Raw genomic sequence first — 26,189 nt, 5'->3', positions numbered from 1 at the left:
GTCGGTGGCTGGCGGCAGGCAGAAGCAGAGTCAGGAACAGGCTGAGGTCAATGGCAGGCGGCAGGCAGAAGCAGAGTCAGGAACAGGCTGAGGTCAAAGCAGGAACGTGGAAGAAGTGAAGTGCAACTCAGAACTACTAACCAGTTGCGACCCTCGTTGCAAGGCAATGAGACGGTAACCGAACGCCAGTTAAATCAGGCTTGGGGCGTGGCATCGTTAGCCCGGGCGGGGCCAGACTTCCGGCGGCTGTGCGTCCATAGTGCACGTCCTCACGCGTGCGCGTGGCGGCAGGGAGACAAGCTGGTAATGGCGGACGCCCTGAAGGACCGACAGAGCCGCGGGAGCGGCGTTTCCACCACTGTAGGTAAGCGCAGTGCAGAGCAGATAGAGGGGAAGCGGTGGAGACTGCAACAGTACCCCCCCCTTTACGGCCCCTCTTGAGAGGCCCTGGTTTACCTGGGTGGTCCCGGTGAAACTGGTGCAAGAGATCTTTGTCCAGGATATTACGGCTGGGTTCCCAGGTGTCGTCTTCGTCACCACAGCCCTCCCAGGCCAGTAGGTACTCCCATCTACGGTTGTGGAAGTGGATATCCAGGACTTCCCGCACTTGATACGTGGGATCGTCATCGATGGTTGTGGCCGAAGGATCCGGAGGTGTGCGGTGGTACCGGGAGAGAACTACAGGCTTGAGCAGTGATGCGTGAAAGACATTGTGGACCCGGAAGGAAGATGGTAATCTTAGCCGATAGGACACCAGGCCCACTCATTCAGCGATTCGGAATGGTCCGCAGAACTTCGGAATGAATCTTCGAGAGGGAAGTCGGAGGTGCAGATTCTTCGTGCTGAGCCAGACTCTATCCTCTGGCTGGAACGTGGGAGCCGGTCGGCGATGGCGATCGGCTGTCTGTTTGGCCCTAGTGGCTGCGCGGAGTAGTTGTCTTCGCGTCATGTTCCACAACGCCTGGAGTTGCTGGGCAGTTACCTGAACAGCAGGTGAGGCAGTGGGAGCCTCCAGCGGCAGTGAAGGCCATAGTGGCTTTCCATACACCAGATGGAATGGAGACTTGCCAGTAGCAGCATGGACCTGGTTGTTATATGCAAATTCGGCCCAGGGCAGGAGCTCAGACCAATTGTCTTGCCTCTCGTTAATGAATGCCCGGAGGTATGCTTTCAAAGTTCTATTCATCCTCTCGGTCTGTCCGTTGCTTTGAGGATGGAAGGCTGTGGAGAAACTGAGCTTTACCTTAAAGCATCTGCAGAGTGCTCTCCAGTAGCGGGCTACAAACTGAGGACCTCTGTCCGATACTATGTCCTGGGGAAGACCATGGAGCCTGAAGACATGTTGGGCGAACAGATGGGCCAACTCGGGTGCAGAGAGAAGCTTCGGAAGAGGAACTAGATGGACCATTTTCGAAAAACGGTCAACTGTGACCCAGATGACTGTATGTCCATCCGACGGAGGCAGATCTACTACAAAGTCCATAGCTATGTGGGTCCATGGCTCAGTGGGGACCGGAAGCGGATGGAGGAGCCCGCAAGGGGAGCCAGGACTGGGCTTCTGGCGAGCGCAGTTAGGACAGGAGGCTACATAGGAGGCGACATCACGCCGGATGTTAGGCCACCAGTAATACCGGTTAACAAGTTCCAGGGTCCTTTCTCGTCCAGCGTGTCCTCCGATCAAGGAGTCGTGAGCCCAACGTAAAGCTGTCAGCCGATCCCGGCGCGAGAGCACCGTTCTGTCTTGAGAGAGGATAGTCATAGCAGACAGACGAACCTTAGCGGGATCCAAAATGAATTGAGGTGGCTCATGGTCCTCTTCAGCACAGGAGGTGCGGGACAGGGCATCTGCCCGGAGGTTCTTGGCTGCAGGGCGATACTGTAAAACAAAGTCGAACCGACTGAAAAACAAGGCCCAGCAGGCTTGGCGGGGGTTCAGTCATTGAGCCTGAGTCAGGAATTCGAGATTTTTGTGATCCGTATAAACGGTGGTGGTGTGCAAGGAGCCCTCGAGCCACTGTCTCCATTCTTCGAAGGCAAGCTTTATTGCTAGCAGCTCTTTGTCCCCGATGGAGTAATTGCTTTCAGCGGGCGAGAACTTCCTAGAGAAGTACGAGCAAGGAAGAAGTTGTCCAGAGTCGGAATGCTGGCTGAGGACTGCTCCCACTGCGATACTGGAGGCATCGACCTCCACGATGAATGGTCGTGAGGGTTCCGGGTGCCCGAGGCAGACATCTGAGAGGAAGGCCTCCTTGAGATCAGAGAAGGCTGCAACCGCAGCATCAGGACAGTGCTTAACATCAGCTCATTTTCGGGTCAGGGCTGTGAGAGGAGCCACCCAGTGAGAGTACTGTGGGATAAAATGTCTATAAAAGTTTGCAAAGCCCAGAAACCGTTGGAGGGCTTTAAGGCCTGTGGGCCGGGGCCATTTCGTAATGGCTGCTACCTTCTCTGGGTCCATACTGAAGCCGGTAGCGGAGATAATATAGCCAAGGAAAGGCAGAGACTCGGCCTCGAAGGCACATTTCTCCAATTTGGCGTATAGACGGTTAGCTCGGAGAGCCTGGAGGACCTGGCGGACATGCTGGCGATGAGAGTCCAAATCTTTAGAGTATATGAGGACGTCGTCTAGATAGACTATTACATGGGAGTGGAGCATCTCTCGGAGCACCTCGTTCATCAGGTGCTGGAAGACGGCGGGGGCATTACAAAGCCCGAAGGGCATCACGAGGTACTCGTAATGCCCGTCTCTGGTGTTGAATGCCGTCTTCCATTCGTCCCCTGGACGTATGCGGACGAGGTTGTAGGCTCCTCTAAGGTCCAACTTCGTAAAGATACGAGCCCCTTGAAGACGATCCAGCAGTTCCGGGATAAGTGGGAGTGGGTACCGGTCTCGCTTGGTAATGGCGTTGAGGCCGCGGTAATCAATACACGGCCGAAGCGAGCCATCCTTCTTGGCCACGAAAAAGAATCCGGCACCTGCTGGTGAACGGGATGGACGGATGAACCCCTTGGCAAGGTTCTCTGAGATGTTCTGGGACATTGCCTTCGTCTCGGGTAATGATAGAGGATACACACGGCCACGGGGCGGTGTGGTACCTGGAATCAGGTCAATGGGACAGTCAAACGGCCTGTGTTCAGGAAGGATCTCCACCATCTCCTTGGAGAAGACATCTTGGAAATTCTGGTAGGCCTCAGGCAGGAGATGCGAGGAACAGAGATGTAGAGACTGAGGAAGATGTGGGAGGTGTAGGCACCGTTCAAAGCAGGCAGAACCCCAGCTGACTAATTGGAAGTCATCCCATCTAATGACGGGAGAGTGCTGACGAAGCCACGGAAGTCCCAACACCAGCGGGTGTACTGCTCGTTCCAGGACAAGTAAAGAGATTTCCTCGGAATGAAATAGGCCTGTCTGCAGAGTCACTGGTTACGTGGAACAAGAGATAATCCCAGGAAGCAAAGTCCCTTGGATCGAGGAAATCCGTAGAGGAGGAACCTTGGGTACGGTAGGCAGGGCAAGTTGCGTCACCAGCTCGGCCACAATAAAGTTCCCCTCGGCTCCAGAATCGACGAAGGCCCGAACCTGGATTTCCCCACCGGGGTATTTGAGGGTTACAGGAAGTATGCAGAGAGGAGCTGATCCGGTAGTGCCTAGGTGTAGCTCCTCGGTATAACCTAGGCACGAGTGTTTCCCGGACGCTCAGTGCAGGATGACAGATAATGTCCTTTGCCCCCACAATATAGGCAGAGGCCCAGGGAGCGCCGTCGACTCCTTTCCTCCGGAGTAAGTGGTGACCTGCCCAGTTGCATGGGTTCGGATGCAGGGGTAGAAGCCCTCAGCGGGGGTGACCTAGAGGAGGCAGGCAGGCGATGCAGACTTCTACTAGACGAACGGTTCTCTCTGTCCCGCTGCTGAAGTCGGCAGTCTACTTTACCCGCAATGTCCATTAAATCGTTCAAATCATCAGGGATTTCCCTTCCTGCCAGTTCATCTTTGATTCGACCAGACAAGCCGTCGAGAAAGATTCCCTTAAGGCAATCGTCCTGCCATGCCAGCTCCATGGCCAGGGTTCGAAAGTTAATAATATATTCTGCTACCGGGCGTGTGCCCTGTCGGAGATGCAGGAGCTCCGAGGCCGCCATGGACTGACGTGCAGGATCATCGAAGGCTAGCCGGAACTGAAGAAGGAAAACCTGGAGATTCTGAAGCAGAGGATCGGAGCGTTCCCACAAAGGTGAAGCCCAGTCTAGGGCCTTGCCATCCAATAAAGAAAAGATATATTAGCTGCCTCAGAAGGAAACTGGGATGGTAGCAGGGTGAACCGTACTTGACACTGGTTCAGGAATCCAAGGCATGATTTACTGTCCCCGGCGTACCTGCTGGGAGCGGGCAGCTGGGTATTAGGGACAGAGGCTGGTGCAGAAGGCCCTTGACAAGTGGAAGCCTCTAAACGAGAGACCAACTGGTCCACGGTGGCTGCAAGAGTATCGATGCAATGTTGCTGTTATTGAAGGCGTTGTGCCATCCCAGGGATAGCCTGTAGACTAGGGGACTCCGCCGAGTCCTTGGCCTTGCAAACTGTTGCAGTCTGGGAAGCTGCGGACCAGGAGTGAACCCTTAAGCCGAACTACCCCTATGATAGGGCAGGTCGGGAGGCGGAGCCACAGGCAGAGGTCTTCACCTGGGAACCAGGAACCCCCCAGGAGGAGCCCGTAGGGTCCTAGAACCTTGGGACTTAGGAGAACAGTGAGAGTCTCTATAGTAGAAGAAGGCCTGGGCAGAGAGTATGATAAGGTAGTCCAATAAGAATGCTGTAGTCCGTGGGCTGGTTGGGGCCGGCGTATGCTGGAGCAGATAGTGAGCAGATACAAGTCTTATAGCGTGCTGTGGACTGGAGCAAGCTATGAGCAGGAACGGAGTCTGTAGCGTGCTATGAGCTGAAACAAGCTGTGAGCAGGAACGGAGTCTGTAACGTGCTGAGAACTGGAACAGACTGTGAGCAGGAACGGAGTCTGTAGCGTGCCGTGAGATGAAGCAACCTGCGAGCAAGAACGGAGTCTGTAGCGTGCTGAGAACTGGAACAGACTGTGAGCAGGAACGGAGACGAACCCAGGTCAGGCTGGCAGCAGGCAGGAGCGGAATCAGGCACGGGCAATGGTCGGTGGCTGGCAGCAAGCAGAAGCAGAGTCAGGAACAGGCTGAGGTCAAAGCAGGAACGTGGAACAAGTGAAGCGCAACTCAGAACTACTAACCAGTAGCGACCCTCGTTGCAAGGCAATGAGACGGTAACCGAACGCCGGTTAAATCAGGCTTGGGGCGTGGCATCGTTAGCCCGGGCGGGGCCAGACTTCCGGCGGCTGTGCGTCCATAGTGCACGTCCTCACGCGCGCGCGTGGCGGCAGGGAGACGAGCTGGTAATGGTGGATGCCCTGAAGGACCGACAGAGCCGCGGGAGCGGCGTTTCCACCACTGTAGGTAAGCGCAGTGCAGAGCGGATAGAGGGGAAGCGGTGGAGACCGCAACAGGCTGTGCCACAATGGAAAAACAGAAACATTCCTCATAAAACATCAACCAATAAAATCAAATATAATATATCAATCATAATAGTAAAACCATATTAATAAAAAGAATAAACATTTCAAAACAGCTGATGAATAATATCCACATCCAATAATTAAAGACACATACACATTTTTAAAAGTTCCCAAACACCAATAAAATGTTTCCAAACAGCAGAAACATCAAATAATAGTTAAAACTAATAAGAATTTAAAATCCCCTACTCTCCATACCTGGGAATTTTTGTATCCCAAATTCTCTTTGGCTACTAGCATTTTGGTATCCTCTGATTTTACCTTGGAATCAGTTTTTGAAAATCCTGCCTCCATTACCTCAGAAGCAATATTCATGGAGGAACACACTGCTGGTTTTGGGTGTTGCTTTTCTACTGCTCCAGTACTTGCCCCTGTTCTGCTAATGCCAGCCTCTTATGGATCTCCTGCTTTTTGCCTCTGCTCCAAAACAAAAGGTAGAGGAACAAATGGTGGTGGTACTCGATCTCCCAGTTTCAATTACTTATGGCTTGAGCCAGATCCTACTCTTGACTTTCTGCAGCTAAAAAAAAGTCTCTTTAGGGGCAGAACTCTCTTTTTTTCTCATTGCTACTAGTACTAATTGTAATTCTCATAGGCTGGGCAGGATCTGCAGCAACACCTAATCCACCACCTCTGCTATTCCCTCCTCTCCCATTTGTTCAAATTAACATGAGAGAACTGGAAGTGGCTACTGGGGGTTTTTTATGCCACAGTATACCATTCACCAGTACCATTCTAATACTGATTGTTACACATACTCAGTCAAGTTGACAGACTTTCACTTTACTCCATAGCAAGAACTGCCAACTTGCCAATCAGAGTGGTCAGCTTACGAGGGGCATAGACTTCCTCCTGTCTGGCTGCTCCAGTAAAAGAATGATCTTATGCAGTGCCTCTATCTGTCTCATTCAGTGAAAGCACTGTGATTGCAGCAGTGAAGATAAGAAATAGCCCTTTGCCAATGGCAAAATTCTTGTATCTATTGTTTTTTTTAATCTTTTCTTTCAATGTAAGAGAATGTTTCCCTATGAAATCTAACAGAGAAAATGAGGTTTCTTTGCATAAGCTCAGATCTTTTGGCAAGGGGCTGCCACTGTTACTTGATCCAGATGCAACCTATAGGTTAGATCAGTGGTTCTCAGCCTTTTTTCTGTCGGGACACACCTGACAGATGGTTCTCACATGCGTGACACACTGAACACATGACCATCATAGGGCTAAATGTAAAAGTACAGTTTGCATCCACAGGAACCCCCCTGACCCATAATTATGGATGTAAAGCAGAATTGTGACATTCCCCGTACAACTCACCTTACAAAAAATATATTCTGGTTCTGGTGTCATCTCAGTAACAGCAACTCAAACTCCTTCTACTACCAGGCTCAATAGCCCTACTTATGAAAAGACAACAGTTTATCACTAATGCATGTCCTCTTGAGAAAATACAACAAATAAGACTGATACAGTAAAATACCTCACCTCGGTCACATACACAGAACTGACCTAACATACTCCCAGGATCTGCAGTAATGCACATAAACTAATCCGCACACAATTACACCTGTATTATGGAATGCACTCCAACAGTAACAACCCTACCTATGAAAAGGCAACACTATAAATATTAAATCAGGCCCTAAACACCAATACACCTCCTATTAGGAAAAGAGAACTAGCCAAGCAGCTATAGATCCAAACACAGAAATAATTTTATAGCTATACTAATAAGTAGAATAAATGTTTCACAACAACTATGAACAGATTAATATCCAACAATTAAAAACTCATAAAAATTATTTAAAATTCTCCAAACACCAATAAAATATTTCAAAACAGCAAACACATCACATTATATTCAGTAATTAAAATGGCAATCAAGAAAAATAAACTTAAAAAGCCACCTTTACTAGCCCCCTCCAGCAGCTCTCCTACTCCTCTTCCATGCAGGCCAGTAGCACATACCAGAAGCAGCAGTAGTGGCTGAAGCTCTATACTCATGGTCCTCTTCCTAGTGCCCACGACCAGTCTCTCTGTCTCTCACACACACACATACCAGTTACACCCCCATGACCAGTTTCTGTCTTTCACACAGCAATCATCTTCCAATCAGTCTTTCTCTTACATGCACATCAGTCACCTTCCCGATCTGTCTCTCTCTCACACACACACACACACACACACACACACACACGCACACACAGGCTTCCCACTCCCATGTTCTTTCTTACATATACAGGCTTCTCACTCCCATGCTGTGTCTCACACACACCCATGTTTCTCACTCCTATGCTAGCTTTCTCCACATGCATAGGCTTCTCATTCCCATAATCACTTTCTCTCTCTCACACACACACTCCAGTCATCTCCCTTACCAGTCACTTCCATTGTCTCTCCTATATACACACATCACCTCTCTGACCAGTTTCTCTCAATCACACACATGCTCTCACTTATACACAGGCTCTCAGTCACAGTTACACATGCACTCTCTCAATCACACATACATGCTCTCACTTACAGACAGGCTGTCGGTCTGTCTCTCTCTCATTTCCTGCCCCCCCCAGCACAAATGGTAGCTGCAGCAGCCTCCTCCTCTAGCCCCCACAGGCCAAGAAAGAATAATCCCATCGGCTGCGGGAGGTTAATTATGCTGTCTCCTGTGCCGATTTCTGGCTGCTTCGGATTTTGCTTCGGGCCCACACAACTGCTCGGGGCCGCCGCTACTTTTTCATGCAGCATGGCTCTTTCTTCTTCCCATGCACCCCACTGCACAACACTTCCTGTTCCGGGCCAGGGGGTCAAGTGCGGGAAGAAGAAAAGGCCCAGTCGCAGTTGCCAGCCTCCACTAATTGCTGCCATTCCCATCCAGGCTTGAACGTGCTGATAGTCCGGGTGGCAATGGCAGCAGTGGAAGATAGCCTGCCTCTCGTTCGGTGAAGGAAGTGGGGGGAAGAGCAGCGGGAGACCGGTAGCACGCAACACACCTGCCGTTACTTGGCGACACACTGATGTGTCCTGACACACCAGTTGAGAAGCACTGGGTTAGATAATAAAAAATGCTTCATCTTGATTGCTCCTCCATCCTGGGACAAGTTTAGGATTTTGCTGCCCCTAGGTACTTTTAGGGGTAGATTTTCAAATACCGCGAATAGGCGTACTTTTGTTGGCGCTCCAGGTGCAAACAAAAGTACGCTGGATTTTAGCAGATACGCGCGGCTAAAATCCGGGATCGGCGCGCGCAAGGCTATCAATTCTGTATAGCCAGCGCGCGCCGAGCCGCGCAGCCTACCCCCGTTCCCTCCGAGGCCGCTCCGAAATCGGAGCGGCCTCGGAGGGAATCCTCTAACGCCTTCCCCTCACCTTCCCCTCCCTTCCTCTACCTAACCCACCCGCCCGGCCCTGTCTAAACCCCATCCTTACCTTTGTCGGGGGATTTACGCCTCCCGGAGGGAGAAGTAAATCCCCACGCGCCAGCGGGCCGCTAGCGCGCCGGGATGCGACCTGGGGGCGGGTCCGGAGGGCGCGGCCACGCCCCCGGACCGCCCCGGGCCATAGCCACACCCCCGAGCCCGCCCCCAGAACGCTCCCGACATGCCCCGAAAACGCCGCTGCGCTCGGTCCCGCCCCCGACACGCCCCCCTCTGAAAACCCCGGGACTTACGCGAGTCCCGGGGCTCTGCGCGCGCCGGTAGGCCTATGTAAAATAGGCTCACCGGCGCGCAGGGCCCTGCTCGCCTAAATCCGCCCGGTTTTGGGCGGATTTAGGCGAGCAGGACTCTGAAAATCCGCCCCTTAGTGTTTTCATGCCCCAACTCCATCCCCATCTTCTGCAAGGGTCTGTTACAGGGCAGCAGAGGGCTGTTCTTTGCTGAATGAGATTCAGCAGAGCTGGAAGGCAGCAAATCTTAGCCAGCCTGCTGCCCCTAAATGTTTGCTGCCTTAGGCACCAACATAATGGATGCCTATTGACAAATCCAGGGTTGTCTCCATCCTGTCTTCTTACCTACTTCTCATGTCTTGATTCCATTCAGGCTTTGCTTGGTTGCCTCGTTACCAGTCTCACTGCAGCACACTTATATGGGCTATAGACTTGAATGGGAAACACAAATAAGAACATAAGAAAGGCCATACTGGGTCAGACCAGAGTCTATCAAGCCCAGCATCCTGTTTCCAACAGTGGCCAATCCAAGCCACAAGTACCTGGCAAGTACCCAAACATTAAATAGATCCCAAGCTACTATTCCTTATTAATTAATAGCAGTTGATGGAGTTTTCCTCCAGGAACTTATCCAAGCCTTTTTTAAACCCAGGCAGTTACACTACTTGCAGTAATGAATGAAATTACATTTTTCTTTAATATTCTTGAGCACCCTGCATTCATTTCTAGGGGCAATTTACCCACGTGTTTCCAATAAATGCACATCCCTCCTGAATATCATTCTAACTGGGTAAATTTAAAAACTGCTTCGTGCATACTCCAATGGAGCCCCTTTTGTGTCTAGCTAAATCTGGGCTTATAATAATTTTTTGTGAAAAGATTTTTAGCTGGGGAGGAGGAAGAGGGAATTTATAAGTGTTTAGATTTATGCAGTTAATGCTGATTTTAATCTCATAAATCTTTTGAATATTAATCCCCAATGTATGTTTGTACCTTGTGTTTGAAAATTGGCTATTTTAGTGCTGGGTGAAAAGTATGGGCACACTATTTTCAGTTAGGTACCGAGTTGAAAATTTACCCTTTAAAATAGACCTGAAAGTCTTTGTCATTCACATATTTCTGATCATTAACCTGCTCACATATGAAAAAGCTAAGAAGTATACTTATATTTTGGAGAGTAATGGGCAATTAATAATGATAAAGGACTGAAAAATAAAGAAGACTGGCATTGAAATAGTCCTTTTGCAAATTGCATTTTAGACTTATGAATAGAGAAGGGAATTTTGTAATATTGCAGCTAATTTATGTGACATTTATGCACATACGTTAAACCATTTTTCAAAGGAAATTTACAAATTTGTAAGTTTCTTTTAAAAATTATTCCACCAAAAGTAGCCTCACATGTTGCACCAAGTTACATCTACTATTTGGTAAGCATGAATTTTTATTGAAAATCTATGCACACACTTTTTGGAATCAAAAAGTATGTATGGAAAAGCTAACCCCAAGCTGACTCTACCCCACTGGAAGTGCCTCTGCTGTGTACGAATATAATTATGCACAAAATAGCATTTTGTGCATTCCTTTAGCAAAACAAACCCTGAGAAATTATGTGCATAAACCACTGTTTTATATGGATTAATGGCTTTTAAAATTACCCCTTTAAAGAATTACAAAAATCTCACCAAAAAAATGTTTGGTAATAGCAGGTAAATGTGTGCACATTGCCTGATTTCACACATTTTGTGTGCCAAAAATTAGGAGTTCGGGGGGGGGGGGGGGGGGGGGGGGGAACTTGGGGTGGCTCTCAGAATTACATGCATAATTTTTTTTTTTTTTTTAAATATAATAAGGTGAATTTTAAAAAGCCAGGCTCCCCAAAATCACGAGATGGGCATGCATCTAGTACATGCGCATGTCCACTTAATTTTAAAAGCTGCCCACATGCACACACAAGTACTGATGTGTGAATATCTTGCATCTGGAAAACAAGGGGTGGAATCTTGGCAGGGCAGAGGCGATCTGGAGCAGAGCCCAGAGATGTACACACAATTAGCTATACACCTGAGAACACACTCAGGTACATTTCAGTGCAAAGTTACTTCTGCTTTGGATGAGGTATAAGTTTTAATAAAACTATTTCCAGGCATCTATGAAGTGTTTGAGGTATCTGGGTTAACTGGTGGGACTGAAGAACCAAGGAGATTTGGAGGACCTAGATCTAAACTAGGCAAACTGATGGAAGAACTCGTAAAACTTGTCATGGCTTGGAGGTGCATCTTTTATAAAACTTCCTTGCTTGTGCATCCCAAAACTGATGTATGCTTCTGTGCATGCACAAGCTAAAAATTAGGGACACCCAAATGGGTGCCAGGGCTATTTTATTTTATAACCTTCCTGCATAGGTGCGCACAGGATTTAAAATTGTTGTGTATCTGGCCTGCACACCCATTTGAAAGTTACCATCCCTGCGGGCAAATATACATGAATGAATTACACCCTGAAAAGAGCAGGTGCAACTTTGTGGGTTGGTTTGTGCACATTAGGGATAATTTTCAAATCAAACTTATGGGCACAAATTCATTTTGAAAATTGGCATAACTTATGCGCATAGACAGTTTGTTAAAACAATTACTCTTCTGAAACATGATTATGTTTTTAAATTGTTTTGCATGCATGAGCAATATCAACTCTTCTACCCCACAGTTAAATTAACAGGGCCTCATTTTCCAATATCACATTGGGGGTGTTACCAATGCAAATGAGGCTTCTTTCGTGGAGAAACATCACATGTGGTGATGTTTTTGCCATGATAGTCCCAGACAGAAGAGAGAGAGAGAGAGAGAGAGAGAGAGAGAGAGAGAGAGAGAGAGAGAGAGAGAGAGAGAGAGAGAGAGAGAGAGAGAGAGAGAGAGAGAGAGAGAGAGAGACTTACTATAGTGCCTATGCCATAGACAGGTATTTGAATCCCTATGGGAGGGCCACCTACTAACTCGGGGTGGGGATTAGGCATCAGCGTCGGGGGTTGGGGGCCACTTTCGCATTCCACATGAGACGTACGGACAGAACAGTGGTCTCTAGTGCAGATTTGCTGGCCGTCGGAGTGAGGAAACTCACTCCAAGAAGAGTTGGGCAACATTCTCTCCACCTAGCTTGTTGTTGCCCAGGTAGAGTGTCCATCAAGCTAGGTGGAGAGAACGTTGCCCAAACCACTACTTGGAGTGAGCGTCCTCACTCCGACGGCCAACAAATCTGCACTAGAGACCACTGTTCTGTCCGTACGTCTCATGTGGAATGCGAAAGTGGCCCCCAACCCCCGACGCTGATGCCTAATCCCCACCCCGAGTTAGTAGGTGGCCCTCCCATAGGGATTCAAATACCTGTCTATGGCATAGGCACTATAGTAACACTCACTCTCTCTCTCTCTCTCTCTCTCTCTCTCTCTCTCTCTCTCTCTCTCTCTCTCTCTCTCTGGGTTGTAGCTATTATCCATGATAGCAGCCACGCTAACACTGTGGTAGATCCTTCTTTAACTTTGATATCCTTTCTTTTGTTTTGACTGAAAACATTAATGTTCCTAGCATACGGTATCTAAAACTAAAATTTGTGGATGTAGCAATATATTCAAGTCAAAGAAATAAAATATAAGAACATTTTAATTTCTGGGGGAAAAATAATCAAAAGGATGCTACCTTTAATTTGTAACTGCAAAAATGTACACAGCATTCCTGTTTTCTTTTAAGCAAAAGTTATACATTGAAATTTTTGTCAAATAATTTAATGCATTAATATACTGCATGCACAGTGCAATATTGAATCACTTCTCAAAGGCATGACATTAATTTCTGGTTTTGGGTAAGAATCAGTCCTTTAGTGTTATGATCAACTCTTGCTGGATTAAAACTACCTAATTTTTAATTTGTGGCAGTGGCTGACAACGCTGCAGTTTCCATTCACAGAAATCAATGGAAACATGCTTAATTATTGTTGACATACAAATTCTGATGAAATGAGCTTTTTATTTAGCAATAGGTGATGTTCATTTCTTTTTTTCAAATTGACCTTTAACTAAAAGTACAAAAAACTAATAACTGGTACTTTGGTAGCTCAATTCATGCCTACATGGGAATTGGGAAAATTTACAATCAAAAGATATACATTACCTCAGGCATACACATTCATTTGTGGTCTACATTTAGAAAACAACTGCCAAGAAAACCCATGCATCTCAGAAAAGCTGGGTTTTAAGCCATGCCCTTCTCTCCAGTGTATAATATATGATCAACTTCATTACAAAATGAATGAGTATCATTATCCCTTTTGGACTTTCATTATGTTGATAAAATCAAAAATAGGGTGGAGGAGAGTTACAGAGAATTATTTCAATATGATGTCAAAGAGTGTTAGTATACAATTTGGATGGACTAATAAGTGAGAATGGTTCATGTAAAGTGAGGTAAGTTTTAAAGTTAGTCTCTTACCTTCATAGAGCCAGAAATCATTACAGCAAGTCTATTAATCCTGCAAGGATAAAATGTGGTGTTTTCTTTAGAACAAGAACCTGTAGGCCTGTGCAGCAGGAAAACATTTGTTTGTTTGTTTTTTTTTTAATTCATTTTGTAGGGACCCTAATTCATTTCTTTAGTTTCAAAATGAAAAAAAAAAAAACATTTGTTTTTTCGTTTGATTCATTTTCATTTTCCATTAAAGTCAATGGGTTAATTTTCAGCCTATATTGGGCTTTTTTGCAATCAATTGTCTTAAAATTTGTTGGAAGAAATCAACAGAAGGGGGAAAGAACTCCAATGAATATAGAAAGACTGAGGAGACTGGAAGGTAATGCCAAAAGGGACATAAATAGCCTATGGCTCCATAAAGGGGCAAAGGGGTACCAGCATTGGCTGCATTTCACCAAGTCACTGTAAGAGGAGCAAAGAAGCAGAAAAAGTTGTAAGAACATCTCAAAGTTTCAAAAGAGGGCACCAGCAGCAGTGCCATGAACTTTTGATGGCATCTGAAGTAACAAACTGGCACCAAAAGGGGCATTAGCATCCTAAGACAGCATGAAGGGGAAACAAAGCAGAAAAGGTGGCAGTAAAACCTCCAAGGCAGGCACTGAAGAGCCTTGAAGCAGAACAAATAGTGGTTTTAAGGCTCCAAATCGCCATGAAATGTGCAAAACAGCCCCTCCTCCCCAATCTGGTAAGGTGTTAGCTCTGGGGTACAACAGCAAGGCACAGTGGCAAAGAAAACTCCAAGGTGTAAAGGTCTGGGAATGGAAGCAAGACTGAGTGGCACAAAGACCCCCCAAGGTACAGAGTGGAATTTAGATTTTCTTGTAAAATGGGTTTGTAAATGTAAAGTTTGTTATAACAGTTAGTACATCACAAAGGTTTCTCTAATGATTGTGGCGTGGCTTTCCAGAAAAGTAGTAAGGGCTGCTTTATTTAGAGACCATTTTCCACATCACTGAGCTGCCCTCAGCCTGTTCCATTACCTGATTTTCTGGTTTTGCATGAAGTCTCTGGCACATGTACATCAAAATGGTTTCTCTTGAGCATCTTTTGTGATGTGCTAAGTTTGATAATAATCACGCCTTTCACCTTGAAGTCACTCTTTGTGCTGCTTGGCCCCTTTATCAATGCCTGCCTTGGAGGTTTTACTGCCACCTTTTTTGCTTTGTTTCCCTTTCATGTTGACAGGATGCTAATGCCACTTTCGGTGCCAGTTTGCCACTTGAGATGCCATCAAGGGTTCATAGCGCTGTGGCTGATAAGTGGTTAGCTCTTTTAGAGCCTTGGGGTGTTCCTCCTACAATTAATCTCTTCTTGGTTTGCATACTGAGGTTACTTTTTGGGTTCTCCGTGCACTGCCAGTGACAGTGCCAAATTGGACAATTTTGGACACATTTACATTTACTTTATTTGCTCTGCCTTTCCCTATCCATGACATGATTGTTTTTATGACATGGGGATGTGAATATTACAACAATGATTTAATATTTTGCATTGGCATTGTAATGCCCACTAACTGTGCCAGTACCACACTGCTATGTGAAGAACACAGAGAAACTGCTGCAGTGAGTGTCACACTGTCTGCTCTGCACTACTTCTCTGACATAGACAGACTTCACAGCATAGCCTATTATGCTGCACTGTCTGCCTTACCCTCACTGCCCACTTATGTCCACTGCCTAGTGCCCACTGCCCAAACTATACCCACTGCCACGCAAACAGAGAATAAATGACTAATCTCAAGTGTAACCAAGGCTTCAATCACAAGATGGGTGGTGAAAGACTAGAAGAGGGATCTTGGGGTGTTAGTATCTGGTGATCTGAAGTTGGCAAAGCAATGTGACAAGGCAATAGCTAAAGCTAGAAGTATGCTGGGCCGCATAGAGAAAGGAATAACTAGAAAGCAAACGGAGGTGATGATGCCCTTGTACAGGTCTTTGGTGAGGCCTCACCTGAAGTACTACATTCAGTATTGGTACTCATAGCTCAAAAAATGATAGAGTCAGGATGGAGGCGGTCCAAAGAAAAGTGACCAAAATGGTGTGAGGGTCGGCACTGGAAGACTTATGAGGAGAGGCTGAAGGATCTGAATATGTACACCCTGGAAGTGAGGATGTGAGGGGAGACATGATACAGACCTTCAGATAACTGAAATGTTTTAAGGATGCACAATCATCAAACCTTTTCTATTGGAAACAAATCAGTAGAACTAGGAGCTATAAAATGAAATTCCAAGGAGGATGACTCTGAATCAACTTCACGAAGAGGGCGCTGAGTGCATGGAATGCCCTTCCAGAGGAGGTAGTGAAGGTGAAAACAGTGAAAGAATTCAAAGGGAAATGGAATAAAACACTGTAGATCTCTAAAGGCTAGGGGATGGAAATGAAGAAAAGCATGCATGGGGGTAGCTTACTGATGCAGTGTTTACTACCCTTAACCAATAAGCCTGATACTTTTGATGCAATTCCAACATTGCTCTCTGCTTCCACAGCAAGGGGTAAAGGGGAATTAGATTCAGACAGCAACCAACGAGGGACCTGACTTTTATGGTCTGGGAAACTGATAAGCATGGGGGAAGCCTGCACGGCACAGCAGATTCTGCTATAAGCTTGCTGGGCAGACTGGATAGACTGTTTGGTCACTTTTCTGCTATCATTTCTTTGTTCATATGTTTCTGTGAAAGGAAAAACAGACTAGTAACTACAAATGAACAACACAAATCTGCAGTGAGACACAGATATTGTAATGCAGCGCTGCCTCACTGCTTTGCTTTCCTCTCTTGTGTGATGGGCTGTAGATGGGCTGGAGCAGTGAGCCTATAAAATATGCCACAGGAAAAAACTTTAGCAAGAACTCAGAGAGAGCTCAGAGGTGTGATTTCACACAATGTCTTGAGAAGCACTGCAGGGCAAATCTCTGATATGCTCAGTCTTCAAGATCAGTGTCACTGTACCTGCTCCGCAGTGATAGGTCAGACTGGCAAAATGCTTCACTGTGATATGTCATTCCTCTCATCTCCTTGACAACATGTCCATCCTTCCCTTCTCTGCTGATTGCCTGCTCTACACTGTTATCTATTTCTAAGTCTACACATGCACCTGTTGCTTTCCTATTTTTATAATGGCTTTTAGAAATCATTCTATTTCCAAGAATGAAATGAATAGGATTCATTTAATTTGAAGGACCCTCTTAATTTGTATCGGAGTCCTCAGAAAGAAACAAATTAACTCCTATTCATTTCGTTTTTCAATTTCATTTGAAACTAATGTACATGCCTAGAATCTGTGGAATACAAGAAGAAAACACAAAAGTCACTGATATTGAATGGTTTTGCTTCTATAAATATCTAGTTCTTACACCAGGCATGAGGAAAAAACATGTTTTAAGCTTGTCAAAAATGGAAGTCTGATGTTTCAGATGGATATGTTAAAAAATGTTCTTTATCATAGACCAGCAACAGTCTTGCAAGATGGAAAATTGCAAAGGAAACAAGATAACTTTCAAAAGCTTCCCAGAAATATATTTACAATAGAAAGAGCAAAATTGCAAGTCAGCAAGAAGGTTATGCCCCAGTCAATATATGCATTACTTCTTATAAATGTATAGAAGACAGTAAGCTCCCTCTATCATCCGTTTGTCTCAATTACTGAAAAGAATAAAGAATATCAGAAGGTTTAATGGATGCTTGTCATTTCCATAACAAAGATCAAATGACATCCCAAATATGGTCATGCCGTTCCAGTGTATATGTGTAAGGGACAAAAGAACACACACACACACTCATACTCATACTCATACTCGCTCTCTCTCACAAAGAAGAAACAAAAGAATAAGGCTTTGCTAATATCGGTAATATGGATCTCTGGCCAAGAGATGGAGGTAGACTGATTGGGGAGGCAATTCCTTATTTTATTGGGTAGTTAGCTAAAGATTTTTGTGTATATGAAGCAGATTACCACACAGTATTTAGTGTAACCTAGTATTTGCATAATAATAATAACATTTTATTTTTCTCAGAACTCTCTGTCATCTCACTCCAAGCATGCTTCCTTTTAAGTACAAGAGAAGTAAAGGAATTAAGCTTAAAACTCTTGCTCACACTTCAATCACCACGCACACTCATTTAAATATGTCTCAAACAATTAGATATCTCTGCCTCATAACAAGTAATGGGGAAAAATGCATCATAAAAGCACACATGGAAAATCTATTCTCTGCTTTCAAAAATGCTCTGTCTTCTGGTCTAGGAAGATACAACGCAAGAGGAACTGTAAACGTGGAAGACTAATGCATAAATACAGAAAAAATGGTTTCTTTTTTTAGATCTGCATTCTTCATTCTCCTTAATTTCTTAATATTTCTGCTCATAAAAATGAAACACTGACTATTTATATAGCAATGGACACCTTTTTGTTATTTAAGAATTCAACAGCAACCACTCCACAGCTTATATAAACTCTCCCCCCCCAAACACATACACCACCAAAGGAAGGGTAGGCCAAGGAGGAAATGAAGTCTATTCTTTCCCACTGAAGACCTTCAAGTCTGTAATACCTATGCTGTTTGATTGTATACAGGTCATGTTCATTACATCTGTACTTATACAGGGAACTATCCCTTTTATATATGCCAGACATGGCAGGTTTCTAAAACCCTGAATATACCACTTATTTGGAAAGTGAACTTTCTGACAGTGACCCCTTCTCATTTCCTGCTTCTTCATTCCCTTACCCTTTCCTTGCCCATGTGAGTACTTCTTGGCAATGGGGAAAAAATGCAGAGTAAGACTTGTAATTTTTCCTAAGTTGAGGGTGGGCAGTAATCTAAGATATGATTTCCATGATTAAGTGCTATTTTACTCATAGAAGTGTTGTTGATGGGGGCGTGTCGGGAGGCAGCAGAATGTGACAGACCCCAATGTTGATGATAGGGACATATTAGGAGGTTAGAGGAGGAGTGAAGCCCCACTGTTGTTGATGGTGACATGTCAGGAGGCAGCAGGATGTGATAGATCCCAGTGTTGTTGATGGGGAAGTGTCAGGAGGCAGCAGGATGTAACAGGCCCCAGTCTTGTTGTCAGGGTCATGTCAAGAGGCAGCAGGATGTGACAGACCCAGCAATGTTGATAGGGATGTGTCAGGAGTTAGCAGAACTGGTCAGACCCCAGTGGTGGTATATAAGGCAAGGCAGGCAGAAATTGTCAATGCATGTTGGCTCTAGTGATGGTAAGCAGGGCAAGGCAGGCAGAAATTGTCAATGCATGTTGGCTCTAGTGATGGTAAGCAGGGCAAGGCAGGCAGAAGATGTTAGTTCATGTTGACCCTTGTGATGTTGGTAAGGGCAAGGCAGGCAGAAGGTATCAGTGCATGTTGGCCCCTTCTGATGTAGATAAGGGTAAGGCAGGCAAATGGTATAAGTTAATGTTGACCCCAGTGATGGTAAACAGTGCAAGGCAGACAGAAAATGTATTTATTTATTTATTTATTTATCTATTTATTTATCAAGTGTCTGTGCATGTTGGCCTCTGTAATGTTCATAAGGGCAAGGCAGGCAGAAGGTGTCAGTGCATGTTGGCCCAGTGATGATAAGCAGGGCAAAGCAGGCAGAAGGTGTCAGTACATGTTGGCCCCTGTGATGTTTGCAAGGGCAAGGTAGCAGAAGCTGTCAGTATATGTTGGCCCCTGTAATGTTGGTAAGGGCAAGGCATGCAAAAGTTGTCAGTGCATGTTGGCCCCTGACTCAGGCGTGTGCACATGCATGTTGTATTGCCTTAACGGGATAACCCCTTTGATAAAATCTATTAGACAATATATCAACTTGCTCGTTGAACGCATCTATATCAGAACATATGCTTGTATATGTGCCTGATTCTCATGTCACTGTGATCTCTTGGAATATAAACCACATAGAGAACATTCAAGATTAGTATGTATATCGAAGTATATCACCATGGCAGCAGCAATTGCAATGCATATTTAAAAACGTTGAAGCAACAAACTCAAGATTACACCAAAAGTAGCAATGCTGTGCAAATATTTTCTGAATGTAAATACTTTACACTAACAGACCTCATATAATGGGCACTTAGACTGCACCATTGAAAGTGGTGTCCTACATCTTATGCTTGTTGAAGGCAAGATTTAATAGAGGCTGCCAAGGCTGGTATAGGGTCAATGTCTAGTTTGATATAATACTTAGCATCCTGTAAGTGTTTTAGAATCTCAGCTTGATAGTCAGATGAGTTAATCACAAGTATCACACCTCCTTTATCAGCTGGTTTAATAGTAATCTCTGCCCTATTAGACAAATAATGTAATGCAATGCATTTAGTTGAAGAAAGATTGAAAAAAGACTTCTATAACATTGTTCAATAAGGATAAGATCTCAAAGTACAAGGTCTTGAAAACTGAGAAATTTTTGATTTTTCATAACAAATGAAATACATTTTTCAAACTTAAATGAAGAAATAAAATTGTGCACAATCCATAAGAAATTAACATATATATACACTACTCCAAAAAGAAAATCTATAATTGATTAGCACATTTTATCCAATAAATGGGAGTCGATTAAACAATAACGATACTCCATATCACATAATAATTACTTAGAAAAGAGGGGATAATTTTATTTTCTTACAGACCTCCTTCCATTGTTTAAGCCTGACTCGACTTTTCTATTTCTTTGTCCCTCAAAAATCTTTCCAGGAGGGGTGGTAAACTAAAAATAAACTTTCCAGGTGGGGTGGTAAACTAAAAATAAACTTTTCCTCTTGATAATTTACAAAACATTAGCAGGGGAACTTTAAATAGAAAGTTGCCCCCAACTCCAAAGTTCTGCTCTTTAAGGCATGAAATTGTTTCCTATGCACTTGTGTGGACTTTGATACATCCGGGAAAGGATAAACTTTTTGACCACAGAATGGAAAATCCTGGTTTTTGAGAAACTTTTCAAATATGAACTCTTTATCCCTTTCCAAGGCAAAAGAGACAAACAAAGTTGTCCTTTTATTTATTATATCTAATGAATCTTCTAGAAACGTTGATATACCTGGGGGTTGTAGGTCATCCAATCTCCCAGGGCTATCAGCCAACTTTAAAGGGAAATAGTAAATTTTAGAAATAGAGGGGATATCCTCCTCTTTATATGCCAGATTTTCCTTAAGAAACTTAGCAAACATCTCAAATGGGGATAAAAGCCTAGTTAAAGGAAAATTTACAAAATGTAAGTTCTTGATTCGCATACAATTTTCCAAGTTCTCTATTTCGCTATGCAATAATGTATTATCAGAAATACACAGATTCAACACCCTGTGCACTTTGAACTTTTGTTGTTAAATTATTGACCTTAGTTTCTAAATCAATTAACTTTTTCCCTTGTTCTCTAATTAACAATCTGTTACCATTAACCATTGTTGAAAAGGATGAGTTCATCTGAGTAACGTTGGAGTCAAGTTTTAACAACATCCTCCACAAGTCCCCCAAAGTTACATTGGAAGCGTCTACAGCTGTTGCCTATATGCTTCCATAGTATGCAGATGGTATTCCGTTATCACCTTCCTGATGGAAAGAAGGCAAAAGATTTAGAGATGTAGTGTCCACCAACAAAGATGTAACTTCCTCACTACTTACATTTGCAGACTCACTTCCTGTGGAGTTATCCACAGCTGCTGCTTTTGAGGGTTGTAGAGGCATGGGTCCCATGCCAGGACTTAGTGAGACATCTGAAGTGTCTCTGTTGCAGTCCTCTCTTGGCAAGTTAAGCCTATTTATATGGGTATCCATTGGTCCAAGGCTTGATATGGCAGGAGAAGAGGTAACAACTTTGGCCTTTCTCTTGTGCCCCAAGATTTAGAGATGTAGTGTTCACCAACAAAGATGTAACTTCCTTACAACTTACATTTGCAGACTCACTTCCTGTGGAGTTATCCACAGCTGCTGTTCTTGAGGGTTATAGAGGCATGGGTCCCATGCCAGGACTTAATGAGACATCTGATGTTATACTCTGTTATACTGTGGACCCTTAACCCGGAGAAAGAGAGACACCCACCTGAGGAACCAGGTGCCTCACGACTCCGGAAGGTGGAAGTTGCTATGTAATCTACTTTGATGAGCTACACTAGACGATGTGGAATATAATTTTTAAACAAATAAACATGACAGAAGACAAGGGAGCCAGGAGTGATGGCAATGGCAGCAGCAGCAGCAGCAGCAGCAGCAGCAGCATGGCGCCGCGTCACTCAGACGCGACGTCACGTGATTCCCGGCAAGTTCGCGCCGGACGGCTCGTTCGGCCCAAAAAGAACTTTTGGCCAGCTTGGGGGGGTCAGGAGGCCCCCCCAAGCTGGCCAAAAGTTCTTTTTGGGCCGAACGAGCCGTCCGGCGCGAACGAGCCGGGAATCACGTGACGCCGGCGTCACTCGACGTGCCGCCGACGTCACAAGCTTCTCGCCAAGGATTGCAGAAATGGCGTCCTCACTCCTCGCTCCATCACCAGGGAGTTGTGGTAAGTCGGGGGGGGGGGGATTAAGGAGGGTGAGGGGGTTTATATTTTTATTTTGGCTCAACAATCGCGATTTCCCACATATCGAACATATCTATGTTCGATATGTGGGAAATCCGATCGTTTATGTCGAATCAATTTTTTAAGTAAAAAAAAAATATGAGTTGCGTTTTACTAATGCGGTCAATCCGAATGCACACCCCTAGTGGGTGGGAGGGAAGCAAGTTCTCACACCAGACCTGATTCAACGCCACGCGAATCCCCCGACTGCCACGTCGCATTCTCACTCCCTGCCTAACCCAAATCAAATTCCCGCTAGCCTATCACCGCTGGCTGCCGTCGCCCTCGCGCGCTCCCTCAACCAATCCCCACCTTCCACGATCGGAGCAAAGCGCTCCATACAACCACCCCTCTCCCTCCTGCTCTGCCGTTACCCTAAACTAGCAACTTAACTCCTCGCGCCCTCCACCTCCCCTAATCGTGGCCTGCTCCTAGAGTGGGCCTGGGCCCACATTACGCCGACCGGGCGGACACAAGGTCCGCCTGATCTTCCAAAATTGCTGAACTTTCACCCACTGAAAATGATGTATATTTTATATAAGAGAGGATATTAATATTATTTGAGATTTAAGGCTTTTTACTAAACATTTTCCCATGGACACAGAATGGGAGAAAAGCCTTAGGAAATCAAAATCTTGGCTTGCTAAAATGAGTATATATATATTTTAATTTGTGTTGCTTGTTTTGCAGCTGAATTAAACCAATTAGTGGGTGGAGACATCTAGTGGTAACTGACACTTCTACTGGCTCAAAAGATTATAATCTGCATACCTCAATCTTTTATTTATCTCTCCTTTGTCATTTTTTGTTTGCTGACAAGGGTTAGTTATCTAGAAATTAGGCTGATGGGTTGAAGAAGGATTATCTCCACTTAGAGGAGGAAAGAAGGGGGTTCAGTCACTTATTAACAAAGTCTGGATTAGTTTTATTGTGATCTGTAAGACATTTATTTATTTATTTGTAACTTTTTATATACTGGCATTAGTAAGCATACATCATACCGGTTCACATTGTAACTGAAAGGCTGAAATTACAATCAACAGGGAGGGGAAACAGGGAGGAATATACATAGAGCAGAGGGCAATGAAATTAAAGCAATAAAACTGTAACAGGCTATTTACAGAACAGGACATGGTAAGCAGTGGAAAAGGGTAAACAGTGGAGTATCTCATGGATCTGTATTGGGACCGGTGCTTTTCAATATATATATATATATATATATATATATATATATATATATATATATATATATAAATGATCTGGAAAGGAATACGACTAGTGAGGTTATCAAATTTGCGGATGATACAAAATTATTCAGAGTAGTTAAATCACAGGCAGACTGTGATACATTACAGGAGGACCTTGCAAGACTGGAAGATTGGGCATCCAAATGGCAGATGAAATTTAATGTGGACAAGTGCAAGGTGTTGCACATAGGGAAAAATAACCCTTGCTGTAGTTACACGATGTTAGGTTCCATATTAGGAGCTACCACCCAGGAAAAGATCTAGGCATCATAGTGGATAATACTTTAAAATCGTCGGCTCAGTGTGCTGCAGCAGTCAAAAAAGCAAATAGAATGTTAGGAATTATTAGGAAGGGAATGGTTAATAGAACGGAAAATGTCATAATGCCTCTGTATCGCTCCATGGTGAGACCACACCTTGAATACAGTGTACAATTCTGGTCACCGCATCTTAAAAAAGATATAGTTGCGATGGAGAAGGTACAGAGAAGGGCAACCAAAATGATAAAGGGGATGGAACAGCTCCCCTATGAGGAAAGGCTGAAGAGGTTAGGGCTGTTCAGCTTGGAGAAGAGACGGCTGAGGGGGGATATGATAGAGGTCTTTAAGATCATGAGAGGTCTTGAACGAGTAGATGTGACTCGGTTATTTACACTTTCAAATAATAGAAGGACTAGGGGGCATTCCATGAAGTTAGCAAGTAACACATTTAAGACTAATCGGAGAAAATTCTTTTTCACTCAACGCACAATAAAGCTCTGGAATTTGTTGCCAGAGAAGGTAGTTAGTGCAGTTAGTGTAGCTGGGTTTAAAAAAGGTTTGGATAAGTTCTTGGAGGAGAAGTCCATTAATGGCTATTAATCAATTATACTTAGGGATTAGCCACTGCTATTAATTGCATCAGTAGCATGGATTCTTCTTAGTGTTTGGGTAATTGCCAGGTTCTTGTGGCCTGATTTTTGGCCTCTGTTGGAAACAGGATGCTGGGCTTGATGGACCCTTGGTCTGTCCCAGCATGGCAATTTCTTATGTTCTTATGTTCTTATCATTAACTCTGATTATATAATCTTCTGTTTCCTTAGTTTGAACGGAGTATGCAGCAACTATGGAATAGCCTCTGAAGCAGGCGAGAATTCATCAAAACACAGCTGTGTCTGGCATTTAAAAAATGGGCAAGAACAGATCTGCATTCTTTGATAAGTGATAATCTTTTGCATGTAACATAGGATTGTAAGTGTGGATGGGCATTTGAAAGCATGAACCCCTGTGCTGTGCACAACCCAGGGCTTGCCATGGTTCATGCCACTGGCAAGCAAATGCATCTGGCATGGACTAGTTGAACAGGAATACTCTTGGTTTGGAAACAGGAACATGGTTCGCTTGGTATAGGAATACTCAGATGTCCAGGGGAGGAGGTCCACTCTCCCTGTGATTTGCCTTTTGCCACTGCTGGTAATTATTTCCATCTGGAGACAAGAGAGCTGTGGTCACTGACCTGTGACATCAATTGGGACGTCCCCCACTTTATTTATTTATTATTTTTATATACCGACATTTGATCTGAGATAACACATTGGTTTACATTCAGGTACTGTAGGTATTTCTCTATCCCAGAGAGCTTACAATCTAAGTTTTATTCCTGAGGCAATGGAGTGTAAAGTAATTTGCCCAAGGTCACAAGGAGCAACAGCAGGACTCAAACCCTGGTCTCCTGGTTTGTAGCCCACTCCTCTAACCACTAGGCTATTTCTCCTCCCTTTGACTATAAGAACTATGGAGGGGTGGCACCCCGCTGCCACCGGCACCACGCCTAAGCCGCATGCGCCGAAGGGGCATGTGGAATGGACCGGCTTGCACCGGAGAGACCAGGGGCCGGCAGAATTATTACCGTGAAGTTTTTTTATTGGTAAATCCATATGGGCAGAAAGAGGAAAGCACGGATTATAACTTCTTCTCCAATGCAACAACAACAATTTGGACCAATGGACCACCATGTGGTTAGAGTGGTGGAAACGCCGAGAGAGGACAGTTTGGGAGCCTCTTCTTTAGTCTCCCTAAGTCCAGGCAAGGGTCCGAAGTTTCCCCTACAGCAGGTCGGATTTCCATCGAGCGACATGGCTGCTACTATGGTAGGTGTGGTCCAAAGGGACTCTGGCCTATTGAATCAGGCCGATTCTCAATGGACCGAGAACTTGGTTACTTCTATAATTCAAGATGTACAACAACAACCTCCTAGTATTATAGGTAACTATAGCCCTCTAGTATTACAGGGGAATGTTACCTTGGATGATTTAGGGAAAATGATATTAAAACTTGATGGTAATATAATTAAAATGAATGAATCGCTACTAACTGTGATTAAGGATAACAGGAATTTAATTGAAGAACAGGGAAAGAAAATAGCTAAATGTGAAAATGAGTTGATTTCTATGACTAACAGAATGCAATTAATACATAATTCTGAGAATGCCTTTATTAATGACAGCTTAACTATTCATAAAGATTTAGAATATGTGGAGAATTTATTAAGATCAAGAAATTTAAGAATTGTTAATTTCCCTATGACTCATCTTTTATCTCCATGGGAATTGTTCACAAAATTTCTAAAAGAGAATCT

This window comes from Rhinatrema bivittatum, chromosome 2, assembly GCF_901001135.1.
Source record: "Rhinatrema bivittatum chromosome 2, aRhiBiv1.1, whole genome shotgun sequence".
Classification (NCBI taxonomy): Eukaryota; Metazoa; Chordata; class Amphibia; order Gymnophiona; family Rhinatrematidae; genus Rhinatrema; species Rhinatrema bivittatum.
Note: the sequence above shows the minus strand (reverse complement) of the source record.